This window comes from Oncorhynchus keta, chromosome 19 (assembly GCF_023373465.1).
Source record: "Oncorhynchus keta strain PuntledgeMale-10-30-2019 chromosome 19, Oket_V2, whole genome shotgun sequence".
NCBI classification, from domain to species: Eukaryota; Metazoa; Chordata; class Actinopteri; order Salmoniformes; family Salmonidae; genus Oncorhynchus; species Oncorhynchus keta.
Window position 1 is genome coordinate 56,422,546 of NC_068439.1, and position 13,802 is coordinate 56,436,347.

A 13,802-nucleotide genomic window follows, 5' to 3' on the forward strand; every position below is an offset into this window, starting at 1 on the left:
GAACTGGGGAAAACATGAACAAAAGCCCCACTGAATAAACAGATTGCACCACGGGTTCACAGACATCTGACACAATACCCGCTCTGTTTGGGAAACATTTGAGGCTTACTGAATCTAAAATTAAACACAACTAGCTTGGATGGAAACGAAGGAAGAGATTGAACATTAAGGTAGAAATATCTATCAGCCAAGTAATTGGTAAATAAACTATTTTAACTCAGGGCCAGGCTACATAGCCTAAATATAGTCGACGGAATGGAGCCATCATCAGACCTTTACAAAAGTATCAAGCAATTCAACAGTGAACAAAATAAAACAACGATGTCATTATTTCAACACCTCAATAAACATATACATATATCAAAACATAAGAAAAATGTGATGAAACTAGGCTGCATTCTAGGTCACTGTCCAACCAAACGGGTCTGACCAGATAGTATATCAGAAAATGACCATTGTGTAATTTGTAAATCCTCAAAAAATGGGGTTTCCATTACTCTGTGCAGGACTGTATTTGCTTAAAAATGCATATTAAGCTATTCTTATTGTGTGAGTTGTGATTACACCCCCCAACATATGTCCCATCTTTGCCTGTCAGCACACAGAAAGGGAAATGACAGCAGAACCACGGACAAGACTGAGGTGCAACAACAAAGGCGACACTAAAAGGCGCTTCATGGTCAATCCGACTTCTGCATTTGCCATACAGCATGTACTGTGATGCGGCCTCCGCAGAAGTCAGACCAAACATACTTTTTGCGCTTCGCGGAGCAGCCCAGTTGTTGTGAAGGAAGTTGTCAAGGAAGTGAGTTTGTGTTTATACAGGACCTCCTGCCCTACCGTCAACCAATCATGTCAATGTGGAGCTATACGGAGCCCTCCGCATTGTTACAAAATTTGAGAGGTACAAGGCGATGCGGCATGGTGCTCAATTTGGCCTCTGCAAGCCGCTGGAAGGCTCCGCATTGTGTCACACTATCCATACGGCGCCTCCAACCACGTTTTCGTATCAAGCATAAATTGTCTGTAAAGCAAGAGAGAGCTTGTGTGGGATGCTCCTGACAGTAATAAAGAACATTATTAACACCTTTTTTTAATTAGCATTAAAGGCGTCCGCAAACGAGGTTAAGATTGCACCTAGCAGAACTCAACTAGGCGAAGCGAACGTCTGTGCCTCATATACTCCATTAAAAAGGCCTTTGGTTGAAAAACTATTAAAAAAAGTGGCAATATTACTGTTTGTCCCAATTGCAACACCATTCCAACAACACAAAAATAAACACTTCCTTAAAATAGTCAGAATGAATCTAAGATAAATCAAGACATTTGCCATTCATTTTAATGTGTTTGCAGAGGTCTTTAGTCTTGCAATTTTGCGTCTAACTATGTTTGGTGCAGTATTTCCAAGTGAAATGGAATGAAAACTAGTAATCTCTAGTGGAATGACAACAGACACTACATATTGCTGACCAATCCCCGGCAAAGGGGTGTAGACTTCGGCGACTGATTTAAGGCCAATCCCACCAAACGCTCTGTCACCTTTTCAATGAAAAAAAAATATATTGTCATTAAAGAAAAAAGTCTGATAATTCCTTAGATATAAAAAATGTGTGCAACTGCTAATACAGAAAAAAACACAAGGCACCTATTTAAAGACAATCTTAACTTGAGCTCATAAGTGGCTCAACAATGGTTACAATAGATTGTTTGTATTATTCATTGTTATTAGACAGTAGTTCCCATATTATAGTGCATTCGAAAAGTATTCAGACCCCTTTCACTTTTTCCACATTTTGTTACACTACAGCCTCATTCTAAAATTGATGAGAAAAATGTATATTTAATCCATCTACACACAATACCCGACAAAGCAAAAACAGCTCAGAGTCAGGATTATGTTGAGGCACAGATCTTGGGAAGGGTACCAACAAATTTCTGCAGCATTGAAGGTCCCCAAGAACACATTGGCCTCCATCATTCTTAAATGGAATAAGTTTGGAACCACCAAGACTCTTCCTAGAGCTGGCTGCACGGCCAAAAAGAGCAATTGGGAAGAAGGGCCTTGGGCAGGGAGGTGACCATGAACCCGATGGTCACTCTGATAGAGCTCCAGAGTTCTTCTGTGGAGATGGGAGAACCCTACAGAAGGACAACCATCTCTGCAGCACTCCACCAATCAGGTCTTTATGGTAGAGTGGCCAGACAGAAACCACTCCTCAGTAAAAGGCACATGATAGCTTGCTCTGAGTTTGCCAAAAGGCACCTAAAGGATTCTCAGACCATGATGAACAAGATTCCTGGTCTGATGAAACCAAATTTGAAATCTTTGGCCTGAATGCCAAGTGTCATGTCTGGAGGAAACTAGGCACCACTCATCACCTGGCCAATACCATCCTTACGGTGATGCGTGGTGGTGGCAGCATCATGCCGTGAGGATGTTTTTCAGTGGCACGACAAGGAGGCCAGGGGTTAGATGAATGTAGCAAAGTACAGAGAGATCTTTGATGAAAACCTGCTCCAGAGCACTCAGGACCTCAGACTAGGGCGGAGGTTCACCTTCCAACAGGACAACGAACCTAAGCACACACAGCCAAGACAACGCAGGAGTGACTTCGGGACAAGTCTCTGAATGTGGCCCATCCAGATCCCAGACTTGCACCTGATCGAACATCTCTGGAGAGACCTGAAAATAGCTATGCAGGGAACTTCCCCATCCATCTTGACATAGATTGAGAGGATCTGCAGAGAAGAATGGGAGAAACTTCCCAAACACAGGTGTGGCAAGCTTGTAGTGTCATACCCAAGAAGACTTGAGGCTGTAATCGCTGCCAAAGGTGCTACAACAAAGTAGTGAGTAAAGGGTCTGAATACTTATGCAAATATAACCCTAACCCCTTTTTTAAATACATTTTCAAATTTAAATAAAAAAAATATCAGTTTTTGCTTTGTCATTATGGGGTATTGTGTGTAGATTGAGGAGGGAAGGGGGGGACGACGACGACGATAATTGAATCCAGTTTAGAAAAAGGCTGTAACGTAACAAAATGTGTAAAAAGTGAAGGGGTCTGAATACTTTCCGAATACACTGTATTCTTGTTACTAAGTATTGTTTGTGTGTTTTGAGTTTTTTTCATTTGGGGACTTGAAAAAGACAGGGGACTTCTCAAGAGATTTTATCCTGCTAAATGTCTAATAAATAGACAAAAAAAGACTTCTGCCCCAAGTTGTCGACAGCGTTTCTGAAAAATATCAGTCTAACTGAATGGATGCAGGTTGGGAGCTGGCTGAACAAGTTTTCTAAGTCTTTGTACTTGCCTGACTTATGCATGATTATTATGCGCTAGCTGCCTGTCTACTTCAGACTCACTCATCATCCAACCTGCAGACTAGAGGTAGCATTTGCGTTACTCACACTACACAGCGTTTAAGACAGGACGTGCTATATCTTTCTTTTGGTACCACTTTAGTAGCCCAATGATTAGACTCTATGGAATGTCTGAATGGCACCAAACAGCCTGCTCCATCCTTATCGGGTTTGAAACATTAGGCAAAATGTGAGTTTTGAGCAGGAACTAAGCCTATTTGAGGTAGACAGTGTTGAATAGATAATGTTTTGAGGAGCCCAACTTCATTGTTCTCATATATTCTGTCTATACCTGTATTGGACTAGGAGAACAAATTAAGAGCGACCACACCAGCCCTGAAATGAGGGCAAGCCACTAAGTTATGAGTTACCAATTAGTTTTCTGTCTCCATCTAGTGGCATGATAACAACTTCATGTACATTCTTCAACTCAGATACTGTTAGCCAAAACACCTCAGAACAGATGAAGGACGAACCGTTACCCTAGCTGGACAGAGGTATTGGTTTGTATTTGATGTACTTTCTAATGATAGGTCTGTGATAATAAATACAACTACAATATATACCTATTAATTTACCCATTTTCCATCAGTCCACTCATCCATCTGTCCATCTACCCACCCATTTATTTATCGGTGTGTGTTCTTTTGCCAAGGATTTTTTTTCTCGTTTCATGAGGTAACCGTCTCCAACCTCAGCCTGTCACCCGTAGGTTGTGCCCGCTTTTGTTCCATTCAAGAAGTATTAACACACCAGCTAATTAAGGGGTTGATGATTAGTCCATTTGTTTAATCATGTGTGTTAGTACTTGGTTGCAACAAAAACCTGCACACCTTGTTATTGTTCCCCAGGTTCAGGCTGAAGAACGATGGACGATCACCACCACATGTCATTGTCAACACATACTGGTACTGCTTGTACCTCGGTTAGCCAGTAGGGGGAGAAACAGGTCCATAAGATAGCAAAATGTAGAAAGATGTTTGACCCAATTTTCTCTTCCTAAAGACTATTGTGATCTTTGTTTCTCATTATAATGCAGCCAATACATAAAGGTTTACCCATAAGCACACATCTGGGATTTGGGTTGGGTTGGCGGATGTTTGCTGTAACATCTTGGAAGTAAAATGCAAAATTGAGTAAGAACATCAAGTTGGTCACGGCGGTCCCCAATTGACAATCTATCCTGCCTTCACCTATAATATTAAACCTTCTATCGAGCACAACTGTTTTTGTGACCTTTTTTTAGCTATTTATTTTATGTTAAACAGCAGAAGTATAAAGACATTATTGAAATATCTTTTTTCCTTATGTAATGACTGAATAGTCTGTCTATGATATACTGTACCTGAAGCATAATCTTTACATACAGATAGTATCTGTAGCATTTGCATGCTCATTTCACAGTTGTTCATGCTTGCCTGAGATCCTGTGCATTTGGGGAATCATCCTTTGTGAAAGGAGGAAGCTTTTTCCAAGGAATAACAGAGGATCCGAGAGTGAGATTGTGTTTCCCGGGGCTAAAGTCAGTGGGAGCCCACGCTTGTTTGTGCATTAAAAATGCATGCCTTTCAGGAAAAAGGAAGACATAATGGAGGGTGCCATGAAAGAGAGAAGAGAAGCAGCAGAAAGAACAAAAGAGCCTCAGAGACAAGAGAGATCAGTAGGAGTAGGGAAGAGAGAGTGTGTAAAACAAACACCTTGGTAAACTAACAAACTTGATCTCAAACAGCAGAGAAGTGGGTCCGTGGGAGAGATGTCACCACTATGCAAAGCAAGCAGATGCCTTCTGTGGGAAGAGGAAAAGTTAAAGAGAGTTTCATGCCACGGTAGGTCCTTAAAAAGACCCCACCCAACACACCACATACTGTACATAGCTATTTTAGAAACGGGTTATTTTTTGAGTTTTTGAATGTTTTCCATCTGTATCATACAGATCAGTCTATGAAATTTCACTCGATTGAACCATCATCAAGCAAGCCCTTGACCTGTTGAAGTGCTGCATTGGAAGACGTGCATTCCCGTGGGTCCCTATAGAGAAACCCAGCTTTAAGAATTCCACCATTCATGCATTATAATATGATCAAGCCAAGATTGGACTCTTCATCATGGACTGTTATGTGAGAAGTTAAAAGAAAAGAAGTTGAAAGAAAATGGTTCCCTTTGAATTACAAGTCTCAAAATAAGAAGCCAGGTTATACAGTTTGACCTGTAGTTCTTCATGGGAAATGTATGGCCCTACGTGATCTATAGGATATTCCTTCTGAACAGGGAACTAGGGTTGCTAATCCTCCCGGCTTGGCTTGGAGTCCTCCAGAATTGGCTTTAAATGGGCAATCTGCAGTTCAGACGACAACAAAACAGTCAACCTGCCACTGTTGTTTCAGGTTGGATGTACCAATATTTTGAGTCACTATTCACATCATAAACAAGTACAACGGTCACCGTGGGGGAAAACAACTGCCCAGTAAACATAGCTTAGATTTACATAGGTATTACTTCGAAACAGAAAACTATTTAGGGGTTCTCATATGTTTACAATGTTGTTTTGATTATTGCTTCAAAAGTCACTAAGCTTCTATTTGGTTGTGATTAGTTACAAAATACCTATTTTGGATGCAGAAGTTGATAGGTAGAACGCTAACCCTCATTGACATAGGCTCGAAGCAAAGCTAGCCAAAGAGCCATGTTACTGGTTGAAATGTAAGTGTTTTTTTTAAAAGTATAATGCAGTTGATTTGCGACAGTGACACAAAACATTATATTAAGCAAGACATTCATACAAGCAAGAACATGTAAATGAATGGTTTTTTTATTGGCGGTTTATGATAACTCTGTGTTTTCCCCCATGTCGGGACATGGTGAATGACATGCGGACCTTTGCATAATGTGTGAGACCCTAAATGCAATAAAATGACGTGTTTGGTGACAATTCACTCACAAGTGGTCCAGTGTGGATCCGTTGGTAGAGCATGGCACTTGCAATACCAGGGTTGTGAGTCTGATTCCCACATGGGACCAGTATGGATGAAAATGTATGCACTCACTACTGTAAATCGCTCTGGAAAATAACGTCTGCTGAATCACTCAAATGGAAATGTGGTCATGATTGACATTACTGGGCCCCATTATAAGACATTGTCATGCAAGGATGTGAGGTTGAATATTTATGGTTAACCAATGAAGAGACATGTCTGGTGTTAAGTATCTCACATGCGGTCAGGTTGAGACTTCTTCCTCTTATTAACAAGTTTTGTTTTACTTTGAATTTCCAGAACCAAGTTCTGAAGTATTGGTTTGCTTCTGTCTATTCGGTAACAATTCCATACAATGAATCAAAATAACTTGTTCTGCCTGAATTCATTTATTATTTTTTATTTTATTTTTTACCTAGAACTCCCACCAATATTTTTCTCACTGACACAGCCAGAATATTTCACAACACAGACCTCAGAAATTAGTCACATAGATTCCCTGTTTTATTAAGCATAGAGCTGTAATGCCAAATCAGTAGCAGACAGAATGGAATTTGTCTATGGTCCTTTCCAGAAACAACCCCTAGCCACGCCCTGGGCTGTTGTGTACATCTGAACAAATTTGATAGATAACTAGAGGGCCTCTGACAATATTGCCTATAACTATCAAATAATTTAAGATCTACACAAGTCTCCTCACGCATTTGATTAGCTGAATCAGGTGAGTTATTGCTGGGAAAAGGCTCAAATGTGAACCCCTGTGGATCCCTAGGACTAGGTTTATGAACCTGGCTCCAGGTAGTGGATTTGGGCTTGATTTGTGATTGGGTTGGGTTGTGATTGGGTAAGTGATGAGACATTGGCATGGGGCCAACTTTCAGATTGGGATATTTGGAATCATATACTGTCTGATGAGATGCTGTCTGTGTCCCAAATGGCACCATATTCCCTAAGAGTGCACTACTTTTAGTGTACTACTTTTTACCAGGGCCCATACTGACCCTTCTGAACTCTATAATGTTGTACCCTCACTGAACGTGACCCAGACAAGCCCTTAAAACAAATTAGAAACAGGACAGGGGAACCTTGTCAACAACTGCTCCCTCCCCACTCTTCCCCAACCCACCCACACGCCACCACCTTTTCCAGCCCGCTCTGCTCTGTTGATCTCACTCTCTCAGACCTATCCTAGCCTGCCGACAAGGGTTCAGAGAGGGGCAGGGCTGAACGGTATAGTCAGGGGAATGATGCGTAAATGGCCACCTTCCGAGATTGAGGCCCTGGTCACCTATCAGCCCCACAGACAGACAGGACCCCCAAAGCCCCGTAGGCCGTTAGGCTGTCCCGACAGTTGCCTGTGCCACTGCTGCCGACACCCAGCTCTCAGACTCAGACAGACGGGTACATTAACAAACACCAACCAGGCCAAGGACAATGGTGGCAAAGGGGAGGGGCTGTGGTGCCCCCCTTGGGCAGGGGAGGGCCCTATTGGCTCTTGGCAGGTGCTGGGTACTTAATGATTCAGCAAGGTCCAATTAAGCAGGCTGCCTTGGTCATTGAGTGGATTCATTATTAATGAGGAGAGTGTGGTGGAAGGAGAGGGCCGATGCACCAGATGACTGCCTCACTGTCCCTGTCACGCCGTATGACCTCTGTCGTTATTCCAAAATGGATCCCGTCTTGCTGCAATTTTTTAGGGTGCTGTGGTGGTGAAATTAAATAAAATGATTTGTTTACAGCATTAAATAAAACATACACAGTTTACAGCATGTATGAAAGGTGCAGTGAAATGCTTGCGTGGTAGCTCCCTCAACATCGCAGTACAATAATCAATATCAATAATGAAAAGTCAAATAAAAAATATGAAGTAATTAGAAGAAGCCATGGAAGTATGCAAAGTAATAAACGGATATGTACACAGTAGGATATACAGTATAGATTATGAATGTGCTATGTCAAGTCTGATTGTATTTACAAATGTAAAGCGAATAGTGACTTGGCCGCACATTTAACTAAATAGTATATAATAGAACAGCAGCATTGACTGTGTGTGTGTGTTTGTGTGAGTATGCATGTGCATATTTGTATGTGTGTTTGTGTGATGTATGTGTGTGCTTTTGTGTAAGGTTTGGATATGTCTCTAGGTGCAGATAGTCTTTAAGGTGCAAATAGTTTTTACGGTGCAGGTCTGCGCAGGTAGAGTGCTTTTGCTGTTCAGCAGTCTGATGGCCTGGTGGGAGAAGCCATCTCGGGGGCCTGTTGGCCCGTAGTTCAGGTGACTGGAGTCCTTGTCAATCTTCCGGGCCTTCCTCAGACACCGCCTGGCATAAATGTCCTGGAGGGCAGGGAGCTCAACCCCAGTGATGTATTAGGCAGTCCACACCACCCTCTGTAGAGTCTTGCAGTTGAGGGTTGCCATACCAGGTGTTGATATAGCCGTTCAAGATGCTCTCGATGGTGCAGCTGTAGAATTTCTTGAGGATCAATTTCTTCAGTTGCCTGTGGTTGGAGATGCGCTGTTTCTCATTCTTCACTACAGTGTTGGTGTGATTGGTCCATGTCAGATCCTCCTACATGTACGTGCACGCTGAGGAACATGAAGATTTTGATCCTCTCCACTACAGCCCTGTCGATGCAGATGGAGGCAAGCTCACCCCCGTTTCCGGCAGTCCATGATCAGCTCCTTGTTTTTGCTGACGTTGTGTTTTCCTGGCATCACTCTGCCAGGGCTCTAACCTCCTCCCGGTAGGCTGTCTTGTCGCTGTCGGCGATAAGGCCCACCACCGTTGTTTCTTTGGCCAACTTAATAATGGTGTTGAAGTCATGAGTGGCCACAGATTCGTGATTGTACAGGGAGTACAAGAGGGGGCTGAACACACACCCCTGGGGGGATCCCGTGTTGACAGTCAGCGTGGCAGAGATGTTGTTGCCTACCCCCACTGCCTGTGGTCTGCCCTTCAGGAAGTCCAGGATCCAGTTGCAGAGGGAAATATTCATACTCAGGCCTCGAAGATTAATGATGAGCTTGGAAGGGACTATGGTGTTGAAAGCTTATCTGTAGTCAGTGAACAGCATTCTCATATAGGTATATCTCTTGTCCAGGTGGGATAGGGCAGTGTGCAGAGCAATGGCGATTGTGTCGTCTGTGGATCTGTTGGGTTGGTATGCAAATTGTAATGGGTCCAGGATGTCAGGTAAGGTGGAGCTTAATCAGCCTCTCAAAGCACTAAGCTAAGGACACCTGGGACTAAACACCTCCCTCTGCAACTGAATCCTGGATTTCCTGATGGGCCGCCCCCAGGTGGTAAGGGTAGGCAACAACACATCTGCCACGCAACTTCATTAAATAGTACCCACAAAACACCAGTCTCAACGTCAACAGTGAAGAGGCGACTCCAGGATGCTGGCCTTCTAGGCAGAGTTGCAAAGAAAGAAATATCTCACGCTGGCCAATAAAAATAAACAATTAAGATGGGCAAAAGAACACAGACACTGGACAGAGGCACTCTGCCTAGAAGGCCAGCATCCCGGAGTCGCCTCTTCACTGTTGACGGTGAGACTGGTGTTTTGCGGGTACTTTTTAATGAAGCTGCCAGTTCAGGACTTGTGAGGCGTCTGTTTCTCAAACTAGACACTCTAATGTACTTGTCCTCTTGCTCAGTTGTGCACCCGGGCCTCCCACTCCTCTTTCTATTCTGGTTAGAGCCAGTTTTCGCTATTCTGTGAAGGGAGTAGTACATTTACATTTACCTTTACATTTAAGTCATTTAGCAGACGCTCTTATCCAGAGCGACTTACAAATTGGTGCATTCACCTTATGACATCCAGTGGAACAGCCACTTTACAATAGTGCATCTAAATCTTGTAAGGGGGGGGTGAGAAGGATTACTTTATCCTATCCTAGGTATTCCTTAAAGAGGTGGGGTTTCAGGTGTCTCCGGAAGGTGGTGATTGACTCCGCTGTCCTGGGGTCGTGAGGGAGTGTGTTCCACCATTGGGGAGCCAGAGCAGCGAACAGTTTTGACTGGGCTGAGCGGGAACTGTACTTCCTCAGTGGTAGGGAGGCGAGCAGGCCAGAGGTGGATGAACGCAGTGCCCTTGTTTGGGTGTAGGGTCTGATCAGAGCCTGGAGGTACTGAGGTGCCGTTCCCCTCACAGCTCCGTAGGCAAGCACCATGGTCTTGTAGCGGATGCGAGCTTCAACTGGAAGCCAGTGGAGAGAGCGGAGGAGCGGGGTGACGTGAGAGAACTTGGGAAGGTTGAACACCAGACGGGCTGCGGCGTTCTGGATGAGTTGTAGGGGTTTAATGGCACAGGCAGGGAGCCCAGCCAACAGCGAGTTGCAGTAATCCAGACGGGAGATGACAAGTGCCTGGATTAGGACCTGCGCCGCTTCCTGTGTGAGGCAGGGTCGTACTCTGCGGATGTTGTAGAGCATGAACCTACAGGAACGGGCCACCGCCTTGATGTTAGTTGAGAACGACAGGGTGTTGTCCAGGATCACGCCAAGGTTCTTAGCGCTCTGGGAGGAGGACACAATGGAGTTGTCAACCGTGATGGCGAGATCATGGAACGGGCAGTCCTTCCCCGGGAGGAAGAGCAGCTCCGTCTTGCCGAGGTTCAGCTTGAGGTGGTGATCCGTCATCCACACTGATATGTCTGCCAGACATGCAGAGATGCGATTCGCCACCTGGTCATCAGAAGGGGGAAAGGAGAAGATTAATTGTGTGTCGTCTGCATAGCAATGATAGGAGAGACCATGTGAGGTTATGACAGAGCCAAGTGACTTGGTGTATAGCGAGAATAGTACACAGCATTGTACGAGATTTTCACTTTCTTGTCAATTTCTCGCATGGAATAGCCTTCATTTCTCAGAACAATAATGGACTGATGAGTTTTAGAAGAAAGTTCTTTGTTTCTGGCCATTTTGAGCCTGTAATCGAAAACACAAATGCTGATGCTCTAGTTACTCAACTAGTCTAAAGAAGGCCAGTTTTATTGCTTCTTTAATCAGGACAACAGGTTGCAGCTGTGCTAACATAATTGCAAAAGGGTTTTCTAATGATTAATTAGCCTTTTAAAATTATAAACTTGGATTAGCTAACACAACGTGCCATTGGAACACAGGAGTGATGGTTGCTGATAATGGGCCTCTGTACGCCTATGTAGATATACCATTAAAATTCAACCGTTTCCAGCTACAATAGTCATTTACAACATTAACAATGTCTACACTGTATTTTATTTTAATGGACAAAAAACATGCTTTTCTTTCAAAAACAATACATTTCTAAGTGACCCCAAACTTTTGAACGGTAGCGTATTTACTAGGCGGTGTCAGAGGAAGGCCCAAAAAATTGTCAATGACTCCAGTCACCTAAATCATAGACTGTTCTCTCTGATACCGTATGGCAAGCGGTACCGGAGCACCAAGTCTAGGTCCAAAAGGCTCCTTAACAGCTTATACCCTCAAGCCATAAGACTACTGAAAAATGTATCAAATGGCCACCCGGACTATATTACATTACCCCCCTCCTTTGTTCTTACACTGCTGCTACTCTCTGTTATTATATATGCATTATATATGTCACTTTACCCCTACCTACATGTACAAATGACCTCTAACCTTTACCCCCGCACTGACTTGGTACCGGTACCCCCTGAACATAGCCTCATTATTGTTATTTAATTGTTACTTTTTTATTTAGTATATATTTTCTTGACTCTATTTTTTTTTAAACTGATGGTTAATTAAGGGCTTGTAAGTAAGCATTTCACAGTAAGGATACACCTGTTGTATTCGGCGCATGTGACAAATTACATTTGATTTGATGACATGGAGGGCGATAGTCATTTAGGCAGGTTACCTTTGCTTGCTTGGGTACAGGGACAATGGTGGACATCTTGAAGCAAGAGGGGATTACAGACTAGGACAGGGAGGTTGAATATGCCCTTATGTGATGGTGGGTATGGTCTTTTGTATCCCATTGGCCATTCTCTATCGTCTGATATGTGACCACGCTCTATCAGTGATTACTATGTGTCTTCATGAAATACAGATATCAACCCTCTGAATATCGTTATTGTCATATCCGTCTTTTTATGTAATACTCTCTCCAGATTACGTGTGTCATGGCATTACCGACTGCTTTTCTAATTACCCGAAGACATTTGTGTGATCTTACCCGTTGGCAAGATGCTATATATAAGAGTTGCCCTTTTGCCTCCTTTTCCTATTGTGTTTGATACAGTAAAAACGAATCCCCAAGGTTTCCATTTTAAAAGCTATTATTTATGAGCACTGTACAGTATATTCAGGGCTTATTACTGGAATCAGCCTGACGAGGTGGAAAGGCTGTTTGGTGAGAGTAGTCAGTCCATCAACCTCACAGCAAAATAACTTTAAATGTTATGTTAATGCTGCTTGGACAGTGTTTGTGTTTATGTGGGAGGAAATGGGCACAAATAGAAAACGCCGAAAAACACAGCTCACAAGTTCACACTAATGTGCATCTACTAAACCACAGAGAAAAGCAGTCAGTCTAACAAATAAACTGTCGGTGCTGCTACTCCAGTTTCAACTGTTCTGCTTTATTATTATACGACCATGCTGGTCATTTATGAACATTTGAACATCTTGGTCATGTTCTGTTATAATCTCCACCCGGCACAGCCAGAAGAGGACTGGCCACCCCACATAGCCTGGTTCCTCTCTAGGTTTCTTCCTAGGTTTTGGCCTTTCTAGGGAGTTTTTCCTAGCCACCGTGCTTCTACACCTGCATTGCTTGCTGTTTGGGGTTTTAGGCTGGGTTTCTGTACAGCACTTTGAGATATCAGCTGATGTACGAAGGGCTATATAAATACATTTGATTTGATAAAACAACATCAGCAAACTGAAGAAAAAACGTCCGTCAAAATCATATCATATACAAATGATGTATTTTTAGCCTGGATGGATTGGCTGTTATATAAACAGGGCTGAGCTATAACTGGTATAAACGGGTGTTATGCTAGTGAAAGAGGTGAGGCATGTTTTATAGACGCGGCGAGGGTCTGAAATCTCACAGAGTGACTGCGCTTGTGTTATGTATGCTCAACAACACAAGCAGGGCACAAGGATGCAACTGAGAAAGATGTCTCTTAAACAGATATATTTAATTCATTTTGATGCGTGTGCTTATCCTTTTTGGAGGACAGAGCTGCATAGTTTTCTTTCACAATGGAAGTTTATTTCGCCATTATTTAATATAGACATGTTTCCCATGAGAAATGCAGTTGCAGTGAAATCTTGGTTGACAAAATGAAAAGACCGATTTTTTGTTGTTGCTATTTCCTCTGTAGATGTATTTTTTCTCTCTCTTGATATTTCATGTAAAGTAGCCTTAAATGATTTCATTTGAAGTTCCTCACAAATTTATTTTAAGACATTAGAAAAAAAAAACTTTAGATGTCAGGAAGTTGTGTCT

The 13,802-nt window shown here is 42.9% G+C and overlaps 1 long non-coding RNA gene across 1 annotated transcript; it reads left to right on the plus strand.

The window, feature by feature from the left end:
* The first annotated feature begins 4,815 nt into the window (after positions 1–4,815).
* Positions 4,816–6,297, plus strand: LOC118397787 (uncharacterized). Its single transcript, XR_004828496.2, has 2 exons — positions 4,816–5,190; positions 5,298–6,297. It is a non-coding gene; the product is annotated as an uncharacterized LOC118397787 (long non-coding RNA).
* Positions 6,298–13,802: the final 7,505 nt, after the last annotated feature.